Genomic DNA, 23,567 nt, shown 5'->3' with positions numbered 1-23,567 from the left:
AGGCTTTATTTATGACTGATGTCAATCCATGCCATCTTTTGGAAATGCCGGTTGGCCTGGGTTCGTAGCTCTATGTCGGGATTTCGGCTCTCATCCACTTCAAAGAGTTTTTATCACCTACAGGCCCCTTTCTCCAGACATCTCATAGCAGAATTCCAAACTATTTGGCCTCTTCTCGGTGCCATCCTCCCCAAAACTGTCACTTTGATGCAAACCAGTTCCAAGCTGATGAGCTAAGGAAATCTGATAACTTTGGGGGGGGAGAGGTCTTCTTTAGATCAGTGCTTCAGCTCAGAGCCCAAATGCTCTTATCAAAATACACCCAACATAACGCTACATATGTATGTATGTATGTATATATGTGTAGAAGGAAAATTAGAAATTATTTTCTTACACCTGTTTTTCTCTCTTGTATACTTAAGAAAGATACGGTCAAGCTAGAAGGTCAGCCCAGAAGATAGTTTGATTTCTGTTTGTTATTTACGATGAGAACCTTGGAGACATTGTCAAACGGTATGACCTACGTGCCTGTTCCCTAAAACCATGTGTTGACCTATGAACTCTGTTCTATAATGATATATGTTCTGCTTAGTTAGCCTTTAAGATAACATTGTAATGACTTTCTAGCATGTATAGATGTATATATGTATGTATATATATATATATATATATATATATATATATATATATATATGTATGTATGTATGTCCAATTGCTTTGACAATACAAATGAATTGAATTGAGAGGAAGAGAGAGAGAGAGAGAGAGAGAGAAAGAGAGAGAGAGAGACAGACAGACAGACAGACAGACAGCTCAGCGATGACATCACGAGCCTCTCTCAGCTGACTGCTATGACATCACAGAGCACGTACATTCCGATGCTTGTCGTCTGTCAACCACTCAGTCACTGCTAGCCAGACTGTCCCTAAGACAAAGTGTACAATACTTCAATTCTATCTCCTCCAGACTGAAAGAGAGTATTACGAGCTACGATGAAGTTACCCAAGAGACGTATAAAGCTTGCAGCACCTGGTATTTCCAGGAGGTCACCCATCCAAGTACTGTCCAGGACCTGCCCCGTTCAGCTTACGCGATCTGACGAGATCGAGCGCGTTCAGGACGGTGTGGACACAAGCCGAGAGGCCTGGCTGCATGATGTCTCTTAATGGTTGGCGGGTATTGACGGAACTTCCAGCAAAAAAAAAAAAAAAGAAAAACGGAGGGAAAAATATCAGTGCAGCAAAGGATGTTGAAAGTAGCCAGGTACGTGTACAATACTTCAATTATATCTCCTCCAGACAGAAAGAGAGTATTAAGAGCTACGATAAAGTTACCCAGCAGACGTAAAAAGCTGGCAGCACCTGGTATTTCCAGGAGATCTCCCATCCAAGTACTGACCAGGTCCTGCCCCGTTTCGTTTCCGAGATCTGACGAGATCGGGCGCGTTCAGGTCTGTGTGTCCGCAAGCCGAGATGCCTGGTTGCATGATGTCTCTTAAAGGCTGGCGGATATTGATGGAACTTCCAGAAAAAATAAAAAATAAAAAGAAAAATGGAGGGAAAAATATCTGTGCAGTAAAGGGTGTTGAAAGTAGCCGGGTACGTGTACAATTCTTCAATTAAATCTCCTCCAGACAGAAAGAGAGTATTAAAAGCTACGACGAAGTTCCCCAGGTGACGTAAAAAGCTTGCAGCACCTGGTACTTCCAGGAGGTCTCCCATCCAAGTACTGACCAGGTCCTGCCCCGTTTAGTTTCTGAGATCTGACGAGATCGGGCGCGTTCAGGACGGTGTGGCCACAAGCCGAGACGCCTGGCTGCATGATGTCTCTTAAAGGCTGGCGGGTATTGACGGAATTTCCAGCATAAAAAAAAAAAAAAAAATAGAAAAATGGAGGGAAAAATATCAGTGCAGGAAAGGGTGTTGAAAGTAGCCGGGTACGTGTACAATTCTTCAATTATATCTCCTCCAGACAGAAAGAGAGTATTAAGAGCTACGATAAAGTTACCCAGGAGAAGTAAAAAGCTTGCAGCACCTGGTATTTCCAGGAGGTCACCCATCCAAGTACTGACCAGGCCCTGCCCCGTTTAGCTTCCGAGATCTGACGAAATCGGGCGCATTCAGGACGGTGTGGCCACAAGCCGAGACGCCTGGCTGCATGATGTCTCTTAAAGGTTGGCGGGTATTGACGGAACTTCCAGCAAAAAAAAAAAAGAAAAAAGAAAAATGGTGGGAAACATATCAGTGCAGCAAAGTGTGTTGAAAGTAGCCGGGTACGTGTACAATTCTTTAATTATATCTCCTCCAGACTGAAAGAGAGTATTAAGAGCTACGATGAAGTTACCCAGGGGACGTAAAAAGCTTGCAGCACCTGGTATTTCCAGGAGGTCACCCATCCAAGTACTGTCTAGGCCCTGCCCCATTTAGCTTCCGAGATCTGATGAGATCAGGCGCGTTCAGGACGGTGTGGCCGCAAGCCAAGAGGCCTGGCTGCATGATGTCTCTTAAAGGCTGGCGGGTATTGACGGAACTTCCAGCAAAAAAAAAAAAAAAAAATAGAAAAAGGGAGGGAAAAATATCAGTGCAGCAAAGGGTGTTGAAAGTAGCCGGGTACATGTACAATTCTTCAATTATATCTCCTCCAGACAGATAGAGAGTATTAAGAGCTACGATAAAGTTACCCAGGAGACGTAAAAGCTTGCAGCACTAGGTATTTCCAGTCGGTCTCACATTCATGTACTAACCATGTCCTGCCCCGTTTAGCTTCCGAGATCTGACGAGATCGGGCGCGTTCAGTATGGTGTGGCCGCAAGCCGAGATGCCTGGCTGCATGATGTCTCTTAAAGGATGGCGGGTATTGACGGAATTTCCAGCAAAAAAAAAAAAGAAAAATAGAGGGAAAAATATCAGTGCAGCAAAGGGTGTTGAAAGTAGCCGGGTACGTGTACAATTCTTCAATTATATCTCCTCCAGACAGAAAGAGAGAATTAAGAGCTACGATGCAGTTACCCAGGAGACGTAAAAAGCTTGCAGCACCTGGTATTTCCAGGAGGTCACACATCCATGTACTGACCAGGCCCTGCCCCGTTTAGCTTCCGAAATCTGATATGATCGGGCGCATTCAGGACGGTGTGACTACAAGCCAAGAGGCCTGGCTGCATGATGTCTCTTAAAGGTTGGCGGGTATTGACGGAACTTCCAGCAAAAAAAAAAAAAAAAAAAAAAAAAAAAAAGAAAAATGGATGGAAAAATATCAGTGCAGCAAAGGGTGTTGACAGTAGCTGGGTACGTGTACAATACTTCAATTATATCTCCTCCAGACAGATAGAGAGTATTAAGAGCTACGATAAAGTTACCCAGGAGACGTAAAAGCTAGCAGCACCAGGTACTTCCAGGAGGTCTCACATTCATGTACTGACCAGGTCCTGCCCCGTTTAGCTTCCGAGATCTGACGAGATCGGGCGCGTTCAGGATGGTGTGGCCGCAAGCCGAGATGCCTGGCTGCATGATGTCTCTTAAAGGCTGGCGGGTATTGACGGAACTGCCAGCAAAAAAAAAAAAGAAAAATAGAGGGAAATATACCAGTGCAGCAAAGGGTGTTGAAAGTAGCCGGGTACGTGTACAATTCTTCAATTATATCTCCTGGAGACAGAAAGAGAGTATTAAGAGCTACGATGAAGTTACCCAGGAGACGTAAAAAGCTTGCAGCACCTGGTATTTCTAGGAGGTCTCCCATCCAAGTACTGACCAGGCCCTGCCCCGTTTAGCTTCCGAGATCTGACGAGATCGGGCGCATTCAGAACGGTGTGGCCACAAGCCGAAAGGCCTGGCTGCATGATGTCTCTTAAAGGTTGGCGGGTATTGACGGAACTTCCAGCAAAAAAAAAAAAAAAAAAAATAGAAAAATGGAGGGAAAAATATCAGTGCAGGAAAGGGTGTTGAAAGTAGCCGGGTACGTGTACAATTCTTCAATTATATCTCCTGGAGACAGAAAGAGAGTATTAAGAGCTACGATGAAGTTACCCAGGAGACGTAAAAGGCTTGCAGCACCTGGTATTTCTAGGAGGTCTCCCATCCAAGTACTGACCAGGCCCTGCCCCGTTTAGCTTCCGAAATCTGACGAGATTGGGCGCATTCAGGACGGTGTGGCCGCAAGCCGAGAGACCTGGCTGAATGATGACTCTTAAAGGTTGGCGGGTATTGACGGAATTTCCAGCAAAAAAAAAAAAAAAAAAAATAGAAAAATGGAGGGAAAAATATCTGTGCAGGAAAGGGTGTTGAAAGTAGCTGGGTACGTGTACAATTCTTCAATTATATCTCCTGCAGACAGAAAGAGAGTATTAAGAGCTACGATGAAGTTACCCAGGAGACGTAAACAGCTTGCAGCACCTGGTATTTCTAGGAGGTCTCCCATCCAAGTACTGACCAGGCCCTGCCCCGTTTAGCTTCCGAGATCTGACGAGATCGGGCGCATTCAGGACGGTGTGGCCACAATCCGAAAGGCCTGGCTGCATGATGTCTCTTAAAGGTTGGCGGGTATTGACGGAACTTCCAGCAAAAAAAAAAAAAAAAAAAAAAAAAAAAAAGAAAAATGGATGGAAAAATATCAGTGCAGCAAAGGGTGTTGACAGTAGCTGGGTACGTGTACAATACTTCAATTATATCTCCTCCAGACAGATAGAGAGTATTAAGAGCTACGATAAAGTTACCCAGGAGACGTAAAAGCTAGCAGCACCAGGTACTTCCAGGAGGTCTCACATTCATGTACTGACCAGGTCCTGCCCCGTTTAGCTTCCGAGATCTGACGAGATCGGGCGCGTTCAGGATGGTGTGGCCGCAAGCCGAGATGCCTGGCTGCATGATGTCTCTTAAAGGCTGGCGGGTATTGACGGAACTGCCAGCAAAAAAAAAAAAGAAAAATAGAGGGAAATATACCAGTGCAGCAAAGGGTGTTGAAAGTAGCCGGGTACGTGTACAATTCTTCAATTATATCTCCTGGAGACAGAAAGAGAGTATTAAGAGCTACAATGAAGTTACCCAGGAGACGTAAAAAGCTTGCAGCACCTAGTATTTCTAGGAGGTCTCCCATCCAAGTACTGACCAGGCCCTGCCCCGTTTAGCTTCCGAGATCTGACGAGATCGGGCGCATTCAGGACGGTGTGGCCACAAGCCGAAAGGCCTGGCTGCATGATGTCTCTTAAAGGTTGGCGGGTATTGACGGAACTTCCAGCAAAAAAAAAAAAAAAAAAAATAGAAAAATGGAGGGAAAAATATCAGTGCAGGAAAGGGTGTTGAAAGTAGCCGGGTACGTGTACAATTCTTCAATTATATCTCCTGGAGACAGAAAGAGAGTATTAAGAGCTACGATGAAGTTACCCAGGAGACGTAAAAAGCTTGCAGCACCTGGTATTTCTAGGAGGTCTACCATCCAAGTACTGACCAGGCCCTGCCCCGTTTAGCTTCCGAGATCTGACGAGATCGGGCGCATTCAAGACGGTGTGGCCACAAGCCGAAAGGCCTGGCTGCATGATGTCTCTTAAAGGTTGGCGGGTATTGACGGAACTTCCAGCAAAAAATAAAAATAAAAAAAGAAAAAAGAAAAATGGATGGAAAAATATCAGTGCAGCAAAGGGTGTTGACAGTAGCTGGATACGTGTACAATACTTCAATTATATCTCCTCCAGACAGAGAGAGAGTATTAAGAGCTACGATAAAGTTACCCAGGAGACGTAAAAGCTTGCAGCACTAGGTATTTCCAGGAGGTCTCACATTCATGTACTGACCAGGTCCTGCCCCGTTTAGCTTCCGAGATCTGACGAGATCGGGCGCGTTCAGGATGGTGTGGCCGCAAGCCGAGATGCCTGGCTGCATGATGTCTCTTAAAGGCTGGCGGGTATTGACGGAACTTCCAGCAAAAAAAAAAAAAAAAAAAAATAGAAAAATGGAGGGAAAAATATCAGTGCAGCAAAGGGTGTTGAAAGTAGCCGGGTACGTGTACAATTCTTCAATTATATCTCCTCCAGACAGAAAGAGAGAATTAAGAGCTACGATAAAGTTACCCAGGAGACGTAAAAGCTTGCAGCACCAGGTATTTCCAGGAGGTCTCCCATCCAAGTACTGACCAGGTCCTGCCCCGTTTAGCTTCCGAGATCTGACGAGATCGGGCGCATTCAGGACGGTGTGGCCACAAGCCGAAAGGCCTGGCTGCATGATGTCTCTTAAAGGTTGGCGGGTATTGACGGAACTTCCTGCAAAAAATAAAAATAAAAAAATAAAAAAGAAAAATGGATGGAAAAATATCAGTGCAGCAAAGGGTGTTGACAGTAGCTGGATACGTGTACAATACTTCAATTATATCTCCTCCAGACAGAGAGAGAGTATTAAGAGCTACGATAAAGTTACCCAGGAGACGTAAAAGCTTGCAGCACTAGGTATTTCCAGGAGGTCTCACATTCATGTACTGACCAGGTCCTGCCCCGTTTAGCTTCCGAGATCTGACGAGATCGGGCGCGTTCAGGATGGTGTGGCCGCAAGCCGAGATGCCTGGCTGCATGATGTCTCTTAAAGGCTGGCGGGTATTGACGGAACTTCCAGCAAAAAAAAAAAAAAAAAAAAATAGAAAAATGGAGGGAAAAATATCAGTGCAGCAAAGGGTGTTGAAAGTAGCCGGGTACGTGTACAATTCTTCAATTATATCTCCTGGAGACAGAAAGAGAGTATTAAGAGCTACGATGAAGTTACCCAGGAGACGTAAAAAGCTTGCAGCACCTGGTATTTCCAGGAGGTCACACATCCATGTACTGACCAGGCCCTGCCCCGTTTAGCTTCCGAAATCTGATATGATCGGGCGCATTCAGGACGGTGTGACTACAAGCCAAGAGGCCTGGCTGCATGATGTCTCTTAAAGGCTGGCGGATATTGCCGGAACTTCCAGCAAAAAAATAAAATAAAAAGAAAAATGGAGGGAAAAATATCAGTGCAGCAAAGGGTGTTGAAAGTAGCGTAGTACGTGTACAATTCTTCAATTATATCTCCTGGAGACAGAAAGAGAGTATTAAGAGCTACGATAAAGTTACCCAGGACACGTAAAAGCTTGCAGCACCAGGTATTTCCAGGAGGTCTCCCATCCAAGTACTGACCAGGTCCTGCCCCGTTTAGCTTCCGAAATCTTACGCGATTGGGCGCGTTCAGGACGGTGTGGCCGCAAGCCGAGAGGCCTGGCTGCATGATGTCTCTTAAAGGTTGGCGGGTATTGACGGAACTTCCAGCAAAAAAAAAAAAAAAAAAAAAAAAAAAAGAAAAATGGATGGAAAAATATCAGTGCAGCAAAGGGTGTTGACAGTAGCTGGGTACGTGTACAATACTTCAATTATATCTCCTCCAGACAGATAGAGAGTATTAAGAGCTACGATAAAGTTACCCAGGAGACGTAAAAGCTAGCAGCACCAGGTACTTCCAGGAGGTCTCACATTCATGTACTGACCAGGTCCTGCCCCGTTTAGCTTCCGAGATCTGACGAGATCGGGCGCGTTCAGGATGGTGTGGCCGCAAGCCGAGATGCCTGGCTGCATGATGTCTCTTAAAGGCTGGCGGGTATTGACGGAACTGCCAGCAAAAAAAAAAAGAAAAATAGAGGGAAATATACCAGTGCAGCAAAGGGTGTTGAAAGTAGCCGGGTACGTGTACAATTCTTCAATTATATCTCCTGGAGACAGAAAGAGAGTATTAAGAGCTACGATGAAGTTACCCAGGAGACGTAAAAAGCTTGCAGCACCTGGTATTTCTAGGAGGTCTCCCATCCAAGTACTGACCAGGCCCTGCCCCGTTTAGCTTCCGAGATCTGACGAGATCGGGCGCATTCAGGACGGTGTGGCCACAAGCCGAAAGGCCTGGCTGCATGATGCCTCTTAAAGGTTGGCGGGTATTGACGGAACTTCCAGCAAAAAAAAAAAAAAAAAAAAATAGAAAAATGGAGGGAAAAATATCAGTGCAGGAAAGGGTGTTGAAAGTAGCCGGGTACGTGTACAATTCTTCAATTATATCTCCTGGAGACAGAAAGAGAGTATTAAGAGCTACGATGAAGTTACCCAGGAGACGTAAAAAGCTTGCAGCACCTGGTATTTCTAGGAGGTCTACCATCCAAGTACTGACCAGGCCCTGCCCCGTTTAGCTTCCGAGATCTGACGAGATCGGGCGCATTCAGGACGGTGTGACTACAAGCCAAGAGGCCTGGCTGCATGATGTCTCTTAAAGGCTGGCGGATATTGACGGAACTTCCAGCAAAAAAATAAAATAAAAAGAAAAATGGAGGGAAAAATATCAGTGCAGCAAAGGGTGTTGAAAGTAGCCTAGTAGGTGTACAATTCTTCAATTAAATCTCCTCCAGACAGAGAGAGAGTATTAAGAGCTACGATAAAGTTACCCAGGAGACGTAAAAGCTTGCAGCACTAGGTATTTCCAGGAGGTCTCACATTCATGTACTGACCAGGTCCTGCCCCGTTTAGCTTCCGAGATCTGACGAGATCGGGCGCGTTCAGGATGGTGTGGCCGCAAGCCGAGATGCCTGGCTGCATGATGTCTCTTAAAGGCTGGCGGGTATTGACGGAACTTCCAGCAAAAAAAAAAAAGAAAAATAGAGGGAAATATACCAGTGCAGCAAAGGGTGTTGAAAGTAGCCAGGTACGTGTACAATTCTTCAATTATATCTCCTGGAGACAGAAAGAGAGTATTAAGAGCTACGATGAAGTCACCCAGGAGACGTAAAAAGCTTGCAGCACCTGGTATTTCTAGGAGGTCTCCCATCCAAGTACTGACCAGGCCCTGCCCCGTTTAGCTTCCGAGATCTGACGAGATCGGGCGCATTCAGGACGGTGTGGCCACAAGCCGAAAGGCCTGGCTGCATGATGTCTCTTAAAGGTTGGCGGGTATTGACGGAACTTCCAGCAAAAAAAAAAAAAAGAAAAATGGATGGAAAAATATCAGTGCAGCAAAGGGTGTTGACAGTAGCTGGGTACGTGTACAATTCTTCAATTAAATCTCCTGCAGACAGAAAGAGAGAATTAAGAGCTACGATAAAGTTACCCAGGACACGTAAAAGCTTACAGCATCTGGTATTTCTAGGAGGTCTACCATCCAAGTACTGACCAGGCCCTGCCCCGTTTAGCTTCCGAGATCTGACGAGATCGGGCGCATTCAGGACGGTGTGGCCACAAGCCGAAAGGCCTGGCTGCATGATGTCTCTTAAAGGTTGGCGGGTATTGACGGAACTTCCAGCAAAAGAGAAAAAGAAAAAAAGAAAAAAGAAAAATGGATGGAAAAATATCAGTGCAGCAAAGGGTGTTGACAGTAGCTGGATACGTGTACAATACTTCAATTATATCTCCTCCAGACAGAGAGAGAGTATTAAGAGCTACGATAAAGTTACCCAGGACACGTAAAAGCTTGCAGCACTAGGTATTTCCAGGAGGTCTCACATTCATGTACTGACCAGGTCCTGCCCCGTTTAGCTTCCGAGATCTGACGAGATCGGGAGCGTTCAGGATGGTGTGGCCGCAAGCCGAGATGCCTGGCTGCATGATGTCTCTTAAAGGCTGGCGGGTATTGACGGAACTTCCAGCAAAAAAAAAAAGAAAAATAGAGGGAAATATACCAGTGCAGCAAAGGGTGTTGAAAGTAGCCGGGTACGTATACAATTCTTCAATTATATCTCCTGGAGACAGAAAGAGAGTATTAAGAGCTACGATGAAGTTACCCAGGAGACGTAAACAGCTTGCAGCACCTGGTATTTCTAGGAGGTCTCCCATCCAAGTACTGACCAGACCCTGCCCCGTTCAGCTTCCGAGATCTTACGCGATCGGGCGCATTCAGGACGGTGTGGCCACAAGCCGAAAGGCCTGGCTGCATGATGTCTCTTAAAGGTTGGCGGGTATTGACGGAACTTCCAGCAAAAAAAAAATAAAAAAAAATAGAAAAATGGAGGGAAAAATATCAGTGCAGGAAAGGGTGTTGAAAGTAGCCGGGTACGTGTACAATTCTTCAATTATATCTCCTGGAGACAGAAAGAGAGTATTAAGAGCTACGATGAAGTTACCCAGGAGACGTAAAAAGCTTGCAGCACCTGGTATTTCTAGGAGGTCTCCCATCCAAGTACTGACCAGGCCCTGCCCCGTTTAGCTTCCGAGATCTGACGAGATCGGGCGCGTTCAGGACGGTGTGGCCACAAGCCGAAAGGCCTGGCTGCATGATGTCTCTTAAAGGTTGGCGGGTATTGACGGAACTTCCAGCAAAAAATAAAAATAAAAAAATATAAAAGAAAAATGGATGGAAAAATATCAGTGCAGCAAAGGGTGTTGACAGTAGCTGGATACGTGTACAATACTTCAATTATATCTCCACCAGACAGAGAGAGAGTATTAAGAGCTACGATAAAGTTACCCAGGAGACGTAAAAGCTTGCAGCACTAGGTATTTCCAGGAGGTCTCACATTCATGTACTGACCAGGTCCTGCCCCGTTTAGCTTCCGAGATCTGACGAGATCGGGCGCGTTCAGGATGGTGTGGCCGCAAGCCGAGATGCCTGGCTACATGATGTCTCTTAAAGGCTGGCGGGTATTGACGGAACTGCCAGCAAAAAAAAAAAGAAAAATACAGGGAAATATACCAGTGCAGCAAAGGGTGTTGAAAGTAGCCGGGTACGTGTACAATTCTTCAATTATATCTCCTGGAGACAGAAAGAGAGTATTAAGAGCTACGATGAAGTTACCCAGGAGACGTAAAAAGCTTGCAGCACTGGTATTTCTAGGAGGTCTCCCATCCAAGTACTGACAAGACCCTGCCCCGTTCAGCTTCCGAGATCTGACGAGATCGGGCGCATTCAGGACGGTGTGGCCACAAGCCGAAAGGCCTGGCTGCATGATGTCTCTTAAAGGTTGGCGGGTATTGACGGAACTTCCAGCAAAAGAAAAAAAAAAAAAAAATAGAAAATTGGAGGGAAAAATATCAGTGCAGGAAAGGGGGTTGAAAGTAGACGGGTACGTGTACAATTCTTCAATTATATCTCCTGCAGACTGAGAGAGAGTATTAAGAGCTACGATAAAGTTACCCAGGAGACGTAAAAGCTTGCAGCACCTGGTATTTCCAGGAGGTCTCACATTCAAGTACTGACCAGGTCCTGCCCCGTTTAGCTTCCGAGATCTGACGATATCATGCGCATTCAGGACGGTGTGGCCGAAAGCCGAGAGGCCCGGCTGCATGATGTCTCTTTAAGGCTGGCGGGTATTGACGGAACTTCCAGCAAAAAAAAAAAGAAAAAAGAAAAATGGAGGGAAAAATATCAGTGCAGCAAAGGGTTTTGAAAGTAGCCGGGTACGTGTACAATTCTTCAATAATATCTCCTACAGACTGAAAGAGAGTATTAAGAGCTACGATGAAGTTACCCAGGAGACGTAAAAAGCTTGCAGCACCTGGTATTTCTAGGAGGTCTCCCATCCAAGTACTGACCAGACCCTGCCCCGTTCAGCTTCCGAGATCTTACGCGATCGGGCGCATTCAGGACGGTGTGGCCACAAGCCGAAAGGCCTGGCTGCATGATGTCTCTTAAAGGTTGGCGGGTATTGACGGAACTTCCAGCAAAAAAAAAAAAAAAAAAAATAGAAAAATGGAGGGAAAAATATCAGTGCAGGAAAGGGTGTTGAAAGTAGCCGGGTACGTGTACAATTCTTCAATTATATCTCCTGGAGACAGAAAGAGAGTATTAAGAGCTACGATGAAGTTACCCAGGAGACGTAAAAAGCTTGCAGCACCTGGTATTTCTAGGAGGTCTCCCATCCAAGTACTGACCAGGCCCTGCCCCGTTTAGCTTCCGAGATCTGACGAGATCGGGCGCGTTCAGGACGGTGTGGCCACAAGCCGAAAGGCCTGGCTGCATGATGTCTCTTAAAGGTTGGCGGGTATTGACGGAACTTCCAGCAAAAAATAAAAATAAAAAAATAAAAAAGAAAAATGGATGGAAAAATATCAGTGCAGCAAAGGGTGTTGACAGTAGCTGGATACGTGTACAATACTTCAATTATATCTCCACCAGACAGAGAGAGAGTATTAAGAGCTACGATAAAGTTACCCAGGAGACGTAAAAGCTTGCAGCACTAGGTATTTCCAGGAGGTCTCACATTCATGTACTGACCAGGTCCTGCCCCGTTTAGCTTCCGAGATCTGACGAGATCGGGCGCGTTCAGGATGGTGTGGCCGCAAGCCGAGATGCCTGGCTACATGATGTCTCTTAAAGGCTGGCGGGTATTGACGGAACTGCCAGCAAAAAAAAAAAGAAAAATACAGGGAAATATACCAGTGCAGCAAAGGGTGTTGAAAGTAGCCGGGTACGTGTACAATTCTTCAATTATATCTCCTGGAGACAGAAAGAGAGTATTAAGAGCTACGATGAAGTTACCCAGGAGACGTAAAAAGCTTGCAGCACTGGTATTTCTAGGAGGTCTCCCATCCAAGTACTGACCAGACCCTGCCCCGTTCAGCTTCCGAGATCTTACGCGATCGGGCGCATTCAGGACGGTGTGGCCACAAGCCGAAAGGCCTGGCTGCATGATGTCTCTTAAAGGTTGGCGGGTATTGACGGAACTTCCAGCAAAAAAAAAAAAAAAAAAAATAGAAAAATGGAGGGAAAAATATCAGTGCAGGAAAGGGTGTTGAAAGTAGCCGGGTACGTGTACAATTCTTCAATTATATCTCCTGGAGACAGAAAGAGAGTATTAAGAGCTACGATGAAGTTACCCAGGAGACGTAAAAAGCTTGCAGCACCTGGTATTTCTAGGAGGTCTCCCATCCAAGTACTGACCAGGCCCTGCCCCGTTTAGCTTCCGAGATCTGACGAGATCGGGCGCGTTCAGGACGGTGTGGCCACAAGCCGAAAGGCCTGGCTGCATGATGTCTCTTAAAGGTTGGCGGGTATTGACGGAACTTCCAGCAAAAAATAAAAATAAAAAAATAAAAAATAAAAATGGATGGAAAAATATCAGTGCAGCAAAGGGTGTTGACAGTAGCTGGATACGTGTACAATACTTCAATTATATCTCCACCAGACAGAGAGAGAGTATTAAGAGCTACGATAAAGTTACCCAGGAGACGTAAAAGCTTGCAGCACTAGGTATTTCCAGGAGGTCTCACATTCATGTACTGACCAGGTCCTGCCCCGTTTAGCTTCCGAGATCTGACGAGATCGGGCGCGTTCAGGATGGTGTGGCCGCAAGCCGAGATGCCTGGCTACATGATGTCTCTTAAAGGCTGGCGGGTATTGACGGAACTGCCAGCAAAAAAAAAAAGAAAAATACAGGGAAATGTACCAGTGCAGCAAAGGGTGTTGAAAGTAGCCGGGTACGTGTACAATTCTTCAATTATATCTCCTGGAGACAGAAAGAGAGTATTAAGAGCTACGATGAAGTTACCCAGGAGACGTAAAAAGCTTGCAGCACTGGTATTTCTAGGAGGTCTCCCATCCAAGTACTGACCAGACCCTGCCCTGTTCAGCTTCCGAGATCTGACGAGATCGGGCGCATTCAGGACGGTGTGGCCACAAGCCGAAAGGCCTGGCTGCATGATGTCTCTTAAAGGTTGGCGGGTATTGACGGAACTTCCAGCAAAAGAAAAAAAAAAAAAAAATAGAAAAATGGAGGGAAAAATATCAGTGCAGGAAAGGGTGTTGAAAGTAGCCGGGTACGTGTACAATTCTTCAATTATATCTCCTGCAGACTGAGAGAGAGTATTAAGAGCTACGATAAAGTTACCCAGGAGACGTAAAAGCTTGCAGCACCTGGTATTTCCAGGAGGTCTCACATTCAAGTACTGACCAGGTCCTGCCCCGTTTAGCTTCCGAGATCTGACGATATCATGCGCATTCAGGACGGTGTGGCCGAAAGCCGAGAGGCCCGGCTGCATGATGTCTCTTTAAGGCTGGCGGGTATTGACGGAACTTCCAGCAAAAAAAAAAAGAAAAAAGAAAAATGGAGGGAAAAATATCAGTGCAGCAAAGGGTTTTGAAAGTAGCCGGGTACGTGTACAATTCTTCAATAATATCTCCTACAGACTGAAAGAGAGTATTAAGAGCTATGATGAAGTTACCCAGGAGACGTAAAAAGCTTGCAGCACCTGGTATTTCCAGGAGGTCACCCATCCAAGTACTGACCAGGCCCTGCCCCGCTTAGCTTCCGAGATCTGATGAGATCGGGCGTGTTCAGGACGGTGTGGCCGCAAGCCAAGAGGCCTGGCTGCATGATGTCTCTTAAAGGCTGGCGGGTATTGACGGAACTTCCAGCAAAAAATAAAAAATAAATAAATAGAAAAATGGAGGGAAAAATATCAGTGCAGGACAGGGTGTTGAAAGTAGCCGGGTACATGTACAATTCTTCAATTATATCTCCTCCAGACTGAATGAGAGTATTAAGAGCTACGCTGAAGTTACCCAGGAGATGTAAAAAGCTTTCAGCACCTGGTATTTCCAGGAGGTCAACCATCCAATTACTGACCAGGCCCTGCCCAGTTTTTCTTCCGAGATCTGACGAGATCTTGCGTCTTCAGGACGGTGTGGCCTCAAGCCAAGAGGCCTGGCTGCATGATGTCTCTTAAAGGCTGGAGGGTATTGATGGAACTTCCAGCAAGAAACAAAAGAAAAAAGAAAAATGGAGGGAAAAATATCAGTGCAGCAAAGCGTGTTGAAGGTAGCCGGGTACGTGTACAATTCTTCAATTATATCTCCTCCAGACAGATAGAGAGTATTAAGAGCTACGATAAAGTTACCCAGGAGACGTAAAAGCTTGCAGCACCAGGTATTTCCAGGAGGTCTCACATTCAAGTACTGACCAGGTCCTGCCCCGTTTAGCTTCCGAGATCTGACGAGATCGGGCGCGTTCAGGACGGTGTGGCCGCAAGCCGAGATGTCTGGCTGCATGATGTCTCTTAAAGGCTGGCGTGTATTGACGGAATTTCCAGCAAAAAAAAAAAAAAAAAAGAAAAATGGATGGAAAAATATCAGTGCAGGAAAGGGTGTTGAAAGTAGCCGGGTACGTGTACAATTCTTCAAATATATCTCCTCCAGACAGATAGAGAGTATTAAGAGCTACGATAAAGTTACCCAGGAGACGTAAAAGCTTGCAGCACCAGGTATTTCCAGGAGGTCTCACATTCATGTACTGACCAGGTCCTGCCCCGTTTAGCTTCCAAGATCTGACGAGATCGGGCGAGTTCAGGATGGTGTGGCCGCAAGCCGAGATGCCTGGCTGCATGATGTCTCTTAAAGGCTGGCGGGTATTGACGGAACTTCCAGCAAAAAAAAAAAAAAAAAAATAGAAAACTGGAGGGAAAAATATCAGTGCAGGAAAGGGTGTTGAAAGTAGCCGGGTACGTGTACAATTCTTCAATTATATCTCCTGGAGACAGAAAGAGAGTATTAAGAGCTACGATGAAGTTACCCAGGAGACGTAAAAAGCTTTAAGCACCTGGTATTTCTAGGAGGTCTCCCATCCAAGTACTGACCAGGCCCTGCCCCGTTTAGCTTCCGAGATCTGACGAGATCGGGCGCATTCAGGACGGTGTGGCCACAAGCCGAAAGGCCTGGCTGCATGATGTCTCTTAAAGGTTGGCGGGTATTGACAGAACTTCCAGCAAAAAAAAAAAAGAAAAAAAAAAAAAAGAAAAATGGATGGAAAAATATCAGTGCAGCAAAGGGTGTTGACAGTAGCTGGGTACGTGTACAATTCTTCAATTATATCTCCTCCAGACAGAAAGAAAGAACTAAGAGCTACGATAAAGTTACCCAGGAGACGTAAAATCTTGCAGCACCAGGTATTTCCAGGAGGTCTCCCATCCAAGTACTGACCAGGTCCTGCCCCGTTTAGCTTCCGAGATCTTACGAGATCGGGCGCATTCAGGACGGTGTGGCCACAAGCCGAAAGGCCTGGCTGCATGATGTCTCTTAAAGGTTGGCGGGTATTGACGGAACTTCCAGCAAAAAAAAAAAAGAAAAAAAGAAAAAAGAAAAATGGATGGAAAAATATCAGTGCAGCAAAGGGTGTTGACAGTAGCTGGATACGTGTACAATACTTCAATTATATCTCCTCCAGACAGAGAGAGAGTATTGAGAGCTACGATAAAGTTACCCAGGAGACGTAAAAGCTTGCAGCACTAGGTATTTCCAGGAGGTCTCACTTTCATGTACTGACCAGGTCCTGCCCCGTTTAGCTTCCGAGATCTGACGAGATCGGGCGCGTTCAGGATGGTGTGGCCGCAAGCCGAGATGCCTGGCTGCATGATGTCTCTTAAAGGCTGGCGGGTATTGACGGAACTGCCACCAAAAAAAAAAGGAACAATAGAGGGAAATATACCAGTGCAGCAAAGGGTGTTGAAAGTAGCCGGGTACGTGTACAATTCTTCAATTATATCTCCTGGAGACAGAAAGAGAGTATTAAGAGCTACGATGAAGTTACCCAGGAGACGTAAAAAGCTTGCAGCACCTGGTATTTCTAGGAGGTCTCCCATCCAAGTACTGACCAGGCCCTGCCCCATTTAGCTTCCGAGATCTGACGAGATCGGACGCATTCAGGACGGTGTGGCCGCAAGCCAAGAGGCCTGGCTGCATGATGTCTCTTAAAGGTTGGCGGGTATTGACGGAACTTCCAGCAAAAAAAAAAAAAAAAAGAAAAATGGATGGAAAAATATCAGTGCAGCAAAGGGTGTTGACAGTAGCTGGGTACGTGTACAATTCTTCAATTATATCTCCTCCAGACAGAAAGAAAGAACTAAGAGCTACGATAAAGTTACCCAGGAGACGTAAAATCTTGCAGCACCAGGTATTTCCAGGAGGTCTCCCATCCAAGTACTGACCAGGTCCTGCCCCGTTTAGCTTCCGAGATCTTACGAGATCGGGCGCATTCAGGACGGTGTGGCCACAAGCCGAAAGGCCTGGCTGCATGATGTCTCTTAAAGGTTGGCGGGTATTGACGGAACTTCCAGCAAAAAAAAAAAAGAAAAAAAGAAAAAAGAAAAATGGATGGAAAAATATCAGTGCAGCAAAGGGTGTTGACAGTAGCTGGATACGTGTACAATACTTCAATTATATCTCCTCCAGACAGAGAGAGAGTATTGAGAGCTACGATAAAGTTACCCAGGAGACGTAAAAGCTTGCAGCACCTGGTATTTCTAGGAGGTCTCCCATCCAAGTACTGACCAGGCACTGCCCCGTTTAGCTTCCGAGATCTGACGAGATCGGGCGCATTCAGGACGGTGTGGCCACAAGCCGAAAGGCCTGGCTGCATGATGTCTCTTAAAGGTTGGCGGGTATTGACAGAACTTCCAGCAAAAAAAAAAAAAAAAAAAAAAAAAAAAGAAAAGTGGATGGAAAAATATCAGTGCAGCAAAGGGTGTTGACAGTAGCTGGATACGTGTACAATACTTCAATTATATCTCCTCCAGACAGAGAGAGAGTATTGAGAGCTACGATAAAGTTACCCAGGAGACGTAAAAGCTTGCAGCACTAGGTATTTCCAGGAGGTCTCACTTTCATGTACTGACCAGGTCCTGCCCCGTTTAGCTTCCGAGATCTGACGAGATCGGGCGCGTTCAGGATGGTGTGGCCGCAAGCCGAGATGCCTGGCTGCATGATGTCTCTTAAAGGCTGGCGGGTATTGACGGAACTGCCACCAAAAAAAAAAGGAACAATAGAGGGAAATATACCAGTGCAGCAAACGGTGTTGAAAGTAGCCGGGTACGTGTACAATTCTTCAATTATATCTCCTGGAGACAGAAAGAGAGTATTAAGAGCTACGATGAAGTTACCCAGGAGACGTAAAAAGCTTGCAGCACCTGGTATTTCTAGGAGGTCTCCCATCCAAGTACTGACCAGGCCCTGCCCCATTTAGCTTCCGAGATCTGACGAGATCGGACGCATTCAGGACGGTGTGGCCGCAAGCCAAGAGGCCTGGCTGCATGATGTCTCTTAAAGGTTGGCGGGTATTGACGGAACTTCCAGCAAAAAAAAAAAAAAAAAAAGAAAAATGGATGGAAAAATATCAGTGCAGCAAATGGTGTTGACAGTAGCTGGGTACGTGTACAATACTTCAATTATATCTCCTCCAGACAGATAGAGAGTATTAAGAGCTACGATAAAGTTACCCAGGAGACGTAAAAGCTTGCAGCACCAGGTATTTCCAGGAGGTCTCACATTCATGTACTGACCAGGTCCTGCCCCGTTTAGCTTCCGAGATCTGACGAGATCGGGCGCGTTCAGGATGGTGTGGCCGCAAGCCGAGATGCCTGGCTGCATGATGTCTCTTAAAGGCTGGCGGGTATTGACGGAATTTCCAGCAAAAAAAAAAAAAAAAAAATAGAAAAATGGAGGGAAAAATATCAGTGCAGGAAAGGGTGTTGAAAGTAGCCGGGTACGTGTACAATTCTTCAATTATGTCTTCTCCAGACAGAAAGAGAGTATTAAGAGCTACGATGAAGTTCCCCAGGAGACGTAAAAAGCTGGCAGCACCTGGTATTTCCAGGAGATCTCCCATCGAAGTACTGACCAGGCCCTGCCCCGTTTAGTTTCCGAGATCTGACGAGATCGGGCGCGTTCAGGACTTTGTGTCCGCAAGCCGAGAGGCCTGGCTGCATGATGTCTCTTAAAGGTTGGCGGGTATTGATGGAACTTCCAGCAAAAAAAAAAAAAAGAAAAATGGATGGAAAAATATCAGTGCAGCAAAGGGTGTTGAAAGTAGCCGGGTACATGTACAATTCTTCAATTATATCTCCTGCAGACTGAAAGAGAGTATTAAGAGCTACGATGAAGTTACCCAGGAGACGAAAAAGCTAGCAGCACCTGGTATTTCCAGGAGGTCTCCCATCAAAGTACTGACCAGGCCCTGCCCCGTTTAGCTTCCGAGATCTGACGAGATCGGGCGCGTTCAGGCCGGTGTGGCCTCAAGCCAAGAGGCCTGGCTGCATGATGTCTCTTAAAGGCTGGAGGTTATTGACGGAACTTCCAGCAAAATAAAAAAGAAAAAAGAAAAATGGAGGGAAAAATATCAGTGCAGCAAAGGGTGTTGAAAGTAGCCGGGTATGTGTACAATTCTTCAATTATATCTCCTCCAGACAGAAAGAGAGTATTTAGAGCTACGATAAAGTTACCCAGGAGACGAAATAACTTGCAGCACCTGATATCTCCAGGAGGTCACCCATCCAAGTACTGACGAACCCTTGCCCCGTTTAGCTTCCGAGATCTGATGAGATTGGGCGCGTTCAGGACGGTGTGGCCGCAAGCCAAGAGGCCTGGCTGCATGATGTCTCTTAAAGGCTGACGGGTATTGACGGAACTTCCAGCAAAAAAAAAATGGATAAAGAAAAATGGAGGGAAAAATATCAGTGCAGCAATGGGTGTTGAAAGTAGCCGGGTACGTGTACAATACTTCAATTATATCTCCTCCAGACAGAAAGAGAGTATTAAGAGCTACGATGAACTCACCTAAAGGATTATTAGGAACACCATACTAATACTGTGTTTGACCCTCTTTCGCCTTCAGAACTGCTTTAATTCTACATGGCATTGATTCAACAAGGTGCTGAAAGCATTCTTTAGAAATGTTGGCCCATATTGATAGGATAGCATCTTGCAGTTGATGGAGATTTGTGGGATGCACATCCAGGGCACGAAGCTCCCGTTCCACCACATCCCAAAGATGCTCTATTGGGTTGAGATCTGGTGACTGTGGGGGCCAGTTTAGTACAGTGAACTCATTGTCATGTTCAAGAAACCAATTTGAAATGATTCGACCTTTGTGACATGGTGCATTATCCTGCTGGAAGTAGCCATCAGAGGATGGGTACATGGTGGTCAAAAAGGGATGGACATGGTCAGAAACAATGCTCAGGTAGGCCGTAGCATTTAAACGATGCCCAATTGGCACTAAGGGGCCTAAAGTGTGCCAAGAAGACATCCCCCACACCATTACACCACCACCACCAGCCTGCACAGTGGTAACAAGACATGATGGATCCATGTTCTCATTCTGTTTACGCCAAATTCTGACTCTACCATCTGAATGTCTCACCTCTTTTTCCTATTTGTAGTGGAGATGAGTGGTACCCGGTGGGGTCTTCTGCTGTTGTAGCCCATCCGCCTCAAGGTTGTACGTGTTGTGGCTTCACAAATGCTTTGCTGCATACCTCGGTTGTAGCGAGTGGTTATTTCAGTCAAAGTTGCTCTTCTATCAGCTTGAATCAGTCGGCCCATTCTCCTCTGACCTCTAGCATCAACAAGGCATTTTCGCCCACAGGACTGCCGCATACTGGATGTTTTTCCCTTTTCACACCATTCTTTGTAAACCCTAGAAATGGTTGTGCGTGAAAATCCCAGTAACTGAGCAGATTGTGAAATACTCAGACCGGCCCGTCTGGCACCAACAACCATGCCACGCTCAAAATTGCTTAAATCACCTTTCATTCCCATTCAGACATTCAGTTTGGAGTTCAGGAGATTGTCTTGACCAGGACCACACCCCTAAATGCATTGAAGCAACTGCCATGTGATTGGTTGATTAGATAATTGCATTAATGAGAAATTGAACAGGTGTTCCTAATAATCCTTTAGGTGAGTGTATATGTATGTATGTTTATGTATGTCCAATTGCTTTGACAATACAAATGAAATGAATTGAGAGAGAGAGAGAGAGAGAGAGAGGAATATGAGCTCCTAAAAAACATTTGTTTTTATACATAAGCGGATTTAATTTGTGATTTACAAATGAATATATAGCACTATAAACATACACAGAAGACATGGAATAGAAATTCAGAAGAAAAAGTATTCAAAAAATAATAATTTTAAGAGAAACACAAAAAGAAGAAAGCAGAGAGACAGTTCAGGAAGAAAAGTCAGAAAAGAAAAGCTGAAGACAAGAATTGGAGGTAAGAGACAAATAATTAAACAAAAAAATATGTATTAATAAAATAAATAAGCATTCTCAGTAGTTGACTCAGCCAATGAAAATGCAGAGCTCCGATTTGAATAGAGTGACAGTAGGAGAGAGCCCAACTGCCACTGAGACTGATAGAAATCTATCGAACAGCAGTCTGACTGCAGAGCTGCCTTTTGAAATCCGATACCCTGAAGACATTCGCTCTGCACAGGCTAAGAAGGACTACAAACAAGCTGTGATGAGAGCATCTCCTGAGACCCTCATCCTAGACTACACCGGTAAAGGAGAAAACAGGGTCAAGAACAATCTACTGTTCTACACCGCCTTTCACAAAACCCTGTGCCAGACATACCCCAATAACAACAAGAGGGGCATTAGCAGAGGCAGGCAGATCTCAGTGCTGGTAGAGAAAGACACAGACAGTGTGATGCTCACTTTTAATGTATACCACAACGGGACCATCATGGTGCAGGGCAGCGAGAGCAGCCTGGACCAATTAGCTCTCGGCTTCCACACCTCAAAGCAGCAGACTGAGGTAGAGAAACAAGAGCCAGAGCCGGCCACCCTGCAGTCTGCCCCCAGCCACACGGAGCCAGACAGTGCCCCATCTCCCACAGACTGCCCCCCTGTCTCCCCAAAACTCTCCAGCAACATTAAAACACTAAAGGAATGCCTATCAGTGCTGGAGCTGGAGTTTGCGGAGTTCAGGGAGCAGACCTTGAGCACCCTGGCCCAGACCTCCTTGTGCGATCAGCTCCGGGATGAGATGCACAGACTAAAGATGCAGCACAAGGCTGAGATCCATGAGCTGAGAGCAGCAGTGAGAGACCTGGAGGAGCAGAGCCAAACCCTGAGGACGGAGCTGCGCAGAGCGAGGGAGGAGCTGACCAGGACACCCCAGCACAGCCAGCTAAGGAGCCTGCAGAGCCAGCTGGAGGAGCTAAGAGAGGAGCTACACATCACTGGAGCACAGAGACTGCACTGCACTGACCCCACAACACCTCCAACCCCTGACGCACCCACTGATCCACCCACACTCCCCACCACTCCTGACACACCCACTATCACCAGACCTGCCACTAATACACAACCCCCTGAAACGCCACTCCCTCAGCCTCAGCCCTGAGACAGGTAGCAACGAAAGCCACAGAGGAATTCCCAACTGCCAAAATTTCCATCTCCACACTGCTGCCCCGCACAGACGTGCCCCTGCACATCATCCAGGCCATCAACGCAGAAGTGTCCCGAAGATGTGCCCTCCTCCCCAACGTCCACCTGGCACACCACTGAGACATCCAGCCACATCACCTGTATGACCACGTCCACCTCAACAAGACGGGTGTGAGGATCATCTCAAAGGTCCTCAAGGACACAACCCTGGGCCGAAACCCCACACACCCCCACCTCGAGACCAGGAGCAAACCCCCCAGCCCCCGGCCACATCCCCAGCCACCGGCTCCACCCCAGCCCCAGCCCCTGAGACCCCGCGGCCCCATTCCCCACCCCCCCATCCCCAGAGGGCCCGTCCAGCACAGCAGAGCGGACAGCCGGGGACCAGCACAGCCACACAGCCACGCAGCAGCGGCTTCCAGAGCCTGGAGGCCCGATGCTGCCCAGCTGGCCCAGATAAGGCAACTCCTCAGTGTCATCTGTACCACACTGCTGAGTTAACTGAGCCTCAACACACATATATATGGTTGTGGAGATGGAGAGTAAGAAAAAATGTGATTTAATTATTCTGATATTTTGATGCAAAGATAAAATCTTTGAGTGATTATTATGTATATCCATATATAATTATTAATAGTAATATAATATCAGTTGTAGACCACAAATTAAACTTTCTTATGTAGAAGAGACAAGTATAATAAAATATATTAACATGTCCTTTAAAATAAGCAGTTGGAATATGCAGGGTTTACGCTCCTCAACTTTTGGAATGAAGAGCACAGGCCCTGAACTGATCAACACTGTAAATAGTTCAGATGTTTTCATTCTTGTAGAGACTTGGTGCTGTGCAGATATGTCTATACACTGGATGGATACAATGGATACAGGGAGCTGATTGTGCCCTCCTATAAAAAACCCAAAGTCAGGTGTGGCAGGGCCTCGTGGGGGATTATCGTGTGGTACAGGGAGGAGCTCCGAGCAGCCCTATGCCCAGTACAGAGAGGAGACACACACCTGTGGATGAAAATCAGAAAAGACACCCTACAAAATAACACAGATATATACCTATGTGCAATTTATATGCCACCCGCAGACTCCCCCTACTATAATGAGGAAGGCTTTCATGAGCTTCAAAACGAAATCTGCCACTTCCAGACCCTGGGCTCTGTACTGCTGTGTGGCGATCTCAATGCCAGGACTGGCAGAGAGATGGACTACATCAATACAGAGGGGAACACACACCTGTTCGGAGACTCCCCGCTGTGCCACACACACACCTCCACACTGACACAGCCACGACAGCGTGGTAAACAAGAGCAGGAAGCAGGTAGTGCGCCTATGTAAAAGCCTGGGTCTATATATCATCAATGGCAGGACCAGGGGGTACTCTCTGGGGAGATTCACATACTGCTCGGCTCTGGGCAGCAGTGTGGTGGACT

At 46.3% G+C, this 23,567-nt stretch overlaps 16 non-coding genes and 39 pseudogenes across 16 annotated transcripts; all 55 read right to left on the bottom strand.

The window, feature by feature from the left end:
• Positions 1-1,017: 1,017 nt before the first annotated feature.
• LOC136733108 (uncharacterized) lies at positions 1,018-1,136 on the bottom strand (annotated as a pseudogene).
• Positions 1,137-1,349: 213 nt separating this feature from the next.
• LOC136733142 (uncharacterized) lies at positions 1,350-1,468 on the bottom strand (annotated as a pseudogene).
• A 216-nt stretch (positions 1,469-1,684) lies between these two features.
• LOC136732918 (uncharacterized) lies at positions 1,685-1,803 on the bottom strand (annotated as a pseudogene).
• A 219-nt stretch (positions 1,804-2,022) lies between these two features.
• Positions 2,023-2,141, bottom strand: LOC136732931 (5S ribosomal RNA). Its single transcript, XR_010810075.1, has one exon. It is a non-coding gene; the product is annotated as a 5S ribosomal RNA (ribosomal RNA).
• Positions 2,142-2,358: 217 nt separating this feature from the next.
• On the bottom strand, positions 2,359-2,477 carry LOC136732764 (5S ribosomal RNA). Its single transcript, XR_010810044.1, has one exon. It is a non-coding gene; the product is annotated as a 5S ribosomal RNA (ribosomal RNA).
• Positions 2,478-2,694: 217 nt separating this feature from the next.
• Positions 2,695-2,813, bottom strand: LOC136733098 (uncharacterized; annotated as a pseudogene).
• A 210-nt stretch (positions 2,814-3,023) lies between these two features.
• Positions 3,024-3,142, bottom strand: LOC136733039 (uncharacterized; annotated as a pseudogene).
• Positions 3,143-3,369: 227 nt separating this feature from the next.
• On the bottom strand, positions 3,370-3,488 carry LOC136732984 (uncharacterized; annotated as a pseudogene).
• A 210-nt stretch (positions 3,489-3,698) lies between these two features.
• On the bottom strand, positions 3,699-3,817 carry LOC136732730 (5S ribosomal RNA). The gene has a single exon (XR_010810011.1). It is a non-coding gene; the product is annotated as a 5S ribosomal RNA (ribosomal RNA).
• Positions 3,818-4,037: 220 nt separating this feature from the next.
• LOC136732839 (uncharacterized) lies at positions 4,038-4,156 on the bottom strand (annotated as a pseudogene).
• A 220-nt stretch (positions 4,157-4,376) lies between these two features.
• LOC136732749 (5S ribosomal RNA) lies at positions 4,377-4,495 on the bottom strand. Its single transcript, XR_010810029.1, has one exon. It is a non-coding gene; the product is annotated as a 5S ribosomal RNA (ribosomal RNA).
• A 227-nt stretch (positions 4,496-4,722) lies between these two features.
• On the bottom strand, positions 4,723-4,841 carry LOC136732983 (uncharacterized; annotated as a pseudogene).
• A 210-nt stretch (positions 4,842-5,051) lies between these two features.
• On the bottom strand, positions 5,052-5,170 carry LOC136732741 (5S ribosomal RNA). The gene has a single exon (XR_010810021.1). It is a non-coding gene; the product is annotated as a 5S ribosomal RNA (ribosomal RNA).
• Positions 5,171-5,390: 220 nt separating this feature from the next.
• Positions 5,391-5,509, bottom strand: LOC136732781 (5S ribosomal RNA). Its single transcript, XR_010810061.1, has one exon. It is a non-coding gene; the product is annotated as a 5S ribosomal RNA (ribosomal RNA).
• A 224-nt stretch (positions 5,510-5,733) lies between these two features.
• On the bottom strand, positions 5,734-5,852 carry LOC136733006 (uncharacterized; annotated as a pseudogene).
• A 220-nt stretch (positions 5,853-6,072) lies between these two features.
• LOC136733024 (5S ribosomal RNA) lies at positions 6,073-6,191 on the bottom strand. The gene has a single exon (XR_010810084.1). It is a non-coding gene; the product is annotated as a 5S ribosomal RNA (ribosomal RNA).
• Positions 6,192-6,415: 224 nt separating this feature from the next.
• LOC136733005 (uncharacterized) lies at positions 6,416-6,534 on the bottom strand (annotated as a pseudogene).
• A 221-nt stretch (positions 6,535-6,755) lies between these two features.
• On the bottom strand, positions 6,756-6,874 carry LOC136733038 (uncharacterized; annotated as a pseudogene).
• A 215-nt stretch (positions 6,875-7,089) lies between these two features.
• Positions 7,090-7,208, bottom strand: LOC136732925 (uncharacterized; annotated as a pseudogene).
• A 225-nt stretch (positions 7,209-7,433) lies between these two features.
• On the bottom strand, positions 7,434-7,552 carry LOC136732982 (uncharacterized; annotated as a pseudogene).
• A 209-nt stretch (positions 7,553-7,761) lies between these two features.
• Positions 7,762-7,880, bottom strand: LOC136732707 (5S ribosomal RNA). Its single transcript, XR_010809990.1, has one exon. It is a non-coding gene; the product is annotated as a 5S ribosomal RNA (ribosomal RNA).
• A 221-nt stretch (positions 7,881-8,101) lies between these two features.
• Positions 8,102-8,220, bottom strand: LOC136732771 (5S ribosomal RNA). The gene has a single exon (XR_010810051.1). It is a non-coding gene; the product is annotated as a 5S ribosomal RNA (ribosomal RNA).
• A 215-nt stretch (positions 8,221-8,435) lies between these two features.
• Positions 8,436-8,554, bottom strand: LOC136733004 (uncharacterized; annotated as a pseudogene).
• A 210-nt stretch (positions 8,555-8,764) lies between these two features.
• On the bottom strand, positions 8,765-8,883 carry LOC136732706 (5S ribosomal RNA). The gene has a single exon (XR_010809989.1). It is a non-coding gene; the product is annotated as a 5S ribosomal RNA (ribosomal RNA).
• A 211-nt stretch (positions 8,884-9,094) lies between these two features.
• Positions 9,095-9,213, bottom strand: LOC136732921 (uncharacterized; annotated as a pseudogene).
• A 224-nt stretch (positions 9,214-9,437) lies between these two features.
• LOC136733010 (uncharacterized) lies at positions 9,438-9,556 on the bottom strand (annotated as a pseudogene).
• A 209-nt stretch (positions 9,557-9,765) lies between these two features.
• LOC136732947 (uncharacterized) lies at positions 9,766-9,884 on the bottom strand (annotated as a pseudogene).
• Positions 9,885-10,104: 220 nt separating this feature from the next.
• LOC136732715 (5S ribosomal RNA) lies at positions 10,105-10,223 on the bottom strand. The gene has a single exon (XR_010809998.1). It is a non-coding gene; the product is annotated as a 5S ribosomal RNA (ribosomal RNA).
• A 224-nt stretch (positions 10,224-10,447) lies between these two features.
• LOC136733003 (uncharacterized) lies at positions 10,448-10,566 on the bottom strand (annotated as a pseudogene).
• Positions 10,567-10,775: 209 nt separating this feature from the next.
• On the bottom strand, positions 10,776-10,893 carry LOC136733085 (uncharacterized; annotated as a pseudogene).
• Positions 10,894-11,113: 220 nt separating this feature from the next.
• Positions 11,114-11,232, bottom strand: LOC136733177 (uncharacterized; annotated as a pseudogene).
• Positions 11,233-11,448: 216 nt separating this feature from the next.
• On the bottom strand, positions 11,449-11,567 carry LOC136732946 (uncharacterized; annotated as a pseudogene).
• A 220-nt stretch (positions 11,568-11,787) lies between these two features.
• On the bottom strand, positions 11,788-11,906 carry LOC136732714 (5S ribosomal RNA). Its single transcript, XR_010809997.1, has one exon. It is a non-coding gene; the product is annotated as a 5S ribosomal RNA (ribosomal RNA).
• Positions 11,907-12,130: 224 nt separating this feature from the next.
• LOC136733001 (uncharacterized) lies at positions 12,131-12,249 on the bottom strand (annotated as a pseudogene).
• Positions 12,250-12,458: 209 nt separating this feature from the next.
• Positions 12,459-12,576, bottom strand: LOC136733096 (uncharacterized; annotated as a pseudogene).
• Positions 12,577-12,796: 220 nt separating this feature from the next.
• Positions 12,797-12,915, bottom strand: LOC136732713 (5S ribosomal RNA). The gene has a single exon (XR_010809996.1). It is a non-coding gene; the product is annotated as a 5S ribosomal RNA (ribosomal RNA).
• A 224-nt stretch (positions 12,916-13,139) lies between these two features.
• LOC136733000 (uncharacterized) lies at positions 13,140-13,258 on the bottom strand (annotated as a pseudogene).
• Positions 13,259-13,467: 209 nt separating this feature from the next.
• Positions 13,468-13,585, bottom strand: LOC136732974 (uncharacterized; annotated as a pseudogene).
• A 220-nt stretch (positions 13,586-13,805) lies between these two features.
• On the bottom strand, positions 13,806-13,924 carry LOC136733175 (uncharacterized; annotated as a pseudogene).
• Positions 13,925-14,140: 216 nt separating this feature from the next.
• Positions 14,141-14,259, bottom strand: LOC136732820 (5S ribosomal RNA). Its single transcript, XR_010810065.1, has one exon. It is a non-coding gene; the product is annotated as a 5S ribosomal RNA (ribosomal RNA).
• Positions 14,260-14,480: 221 nt separating this feature from the next.
• LOC136733193 (uncharacterized) lies at positions 14,481-14,599 on the bottom strand (annotated as a pseudogene).
• A 215-nt stretch (positions 14,600-14,814) lies between these two features.
• LOC136732829 (uncharacterized) lies at positions 14,815-14,933 on the bottom strand (annotated as a pseudogene).
• Positions 14,934-15,148: 215 nt separating this feature from the next.
• LOC136733055 (uncharacterized) lies at positions 15,149-15,267 on the bottom strand (annotated as a pseudogene).
• Positions 15,268-15,486: 219 nt separating this feature from the next.
• On the bottom strand, positions 15,487-15,605 carry LOC136732892 (uncharacterized; annotated as a pseudogene).
• Positions 15,606-15,829: 224 nt separating this feature from the next.
• LOC136732796 (uncharacterized) lies at positions 15,830-15,948 on the bottom strand (annotated as a pseudogene).
• A 224-nt stretch (positions 15,949-16,172) lies between these two features.
• On the bottom strand, positions 16,173-16,291 carry LOC136733074 (uncharacterized; annotated as a pseudogene).
• Positions 16,292-16,500: 209 nt separating this feature from the next.
• LOC136732774 (5S ribosomal RNA) lies at positions 16,501-16,619 on the bottom strand. The gene has a single exon (XR_010810054.1). It is a non-coding gene; the product is annotated as a 5S ribosomal RNA (ribosomal RNA).
• A 214-nt stretch (positions 16,620-16,833) lies between these two features.
• Positions 16,834-16,952, bottom strand: LOC136732795 (uncharacterized; annotated as a pseudogene).
• Positions 16,953-17,176: 224 nt separating this feature from the next.
• Positions 17,177-17,295, bottom strand: LOC136732797 (uncharacterized; annotated as a pseudogene).
• A 225-nt stretch (positions 17,296-17,520) lies between these two features.
• Positions 17,521-17,639, bottom strand: LOC136733073 (uncharacterized; annotated as a pseudogene).
• A 209-nt stretch (positions 17,640-17,848) lies between these two features.
• LOC136732773 (5S ribosomal RNA) lies at positions 17,849-17,967 on the bottom strand. Its single transcript, XR_010810053.1, has one exon. It is a non-coding gene; the product is annotated as a 5S ribosomal RNA (ribosomal RNA).
• Positions 17,968-18,183: 216 nt separating this feature from the next.
• Positions 18,184-18,302, bottom strand: LOC136732904 (uncharacterized; annotated as a pseudogene).
• Positions 18,303-18,521: 219 nt separating this feature from the next.
• On the bottom strand, positions 18,522-18,640 carry LOC136733149 (uncharacterized; annotated as a pseudogene).
• Positions 18,641-18,851: 211 nt separating this feature from the next.
• Positions 18,852-18,970, bottom strand: LOC136732867 (uncharacterized; annotated as a pseudogene).
• Positions 18,971-19,185: 215 nt separating this feature from the next.
• Positions 19,186-19,304, bottom strand: LOC136733157 (uncharacterized; annotated as a pseudogene).
• Between the last annotated feature and the right edge of the window lie 4,263 nt (positions 19,305-23,567).

This window comes from Amia ocellicauda, unplaced genomic scaffold, assembly GCF_036373705.1.
Source record: "Amia ocellicauda isolate fAmiCal2 unplaced genomic scaffold, fAmiCal2.hap1 HAP1_SCAFFOLD_35, whole genome shotgun sequence".
Lineage (NCBI taxonomy): Eukaryota > Metazoa > Chordata > Actinopteri > Amiiformes > Amiidae > Amia > Amia ocellicauda.
Note: the sequence above shows the minus strand (reverse complement) of the source record. Positions and strands in the feature narration are given on the sequence as shown.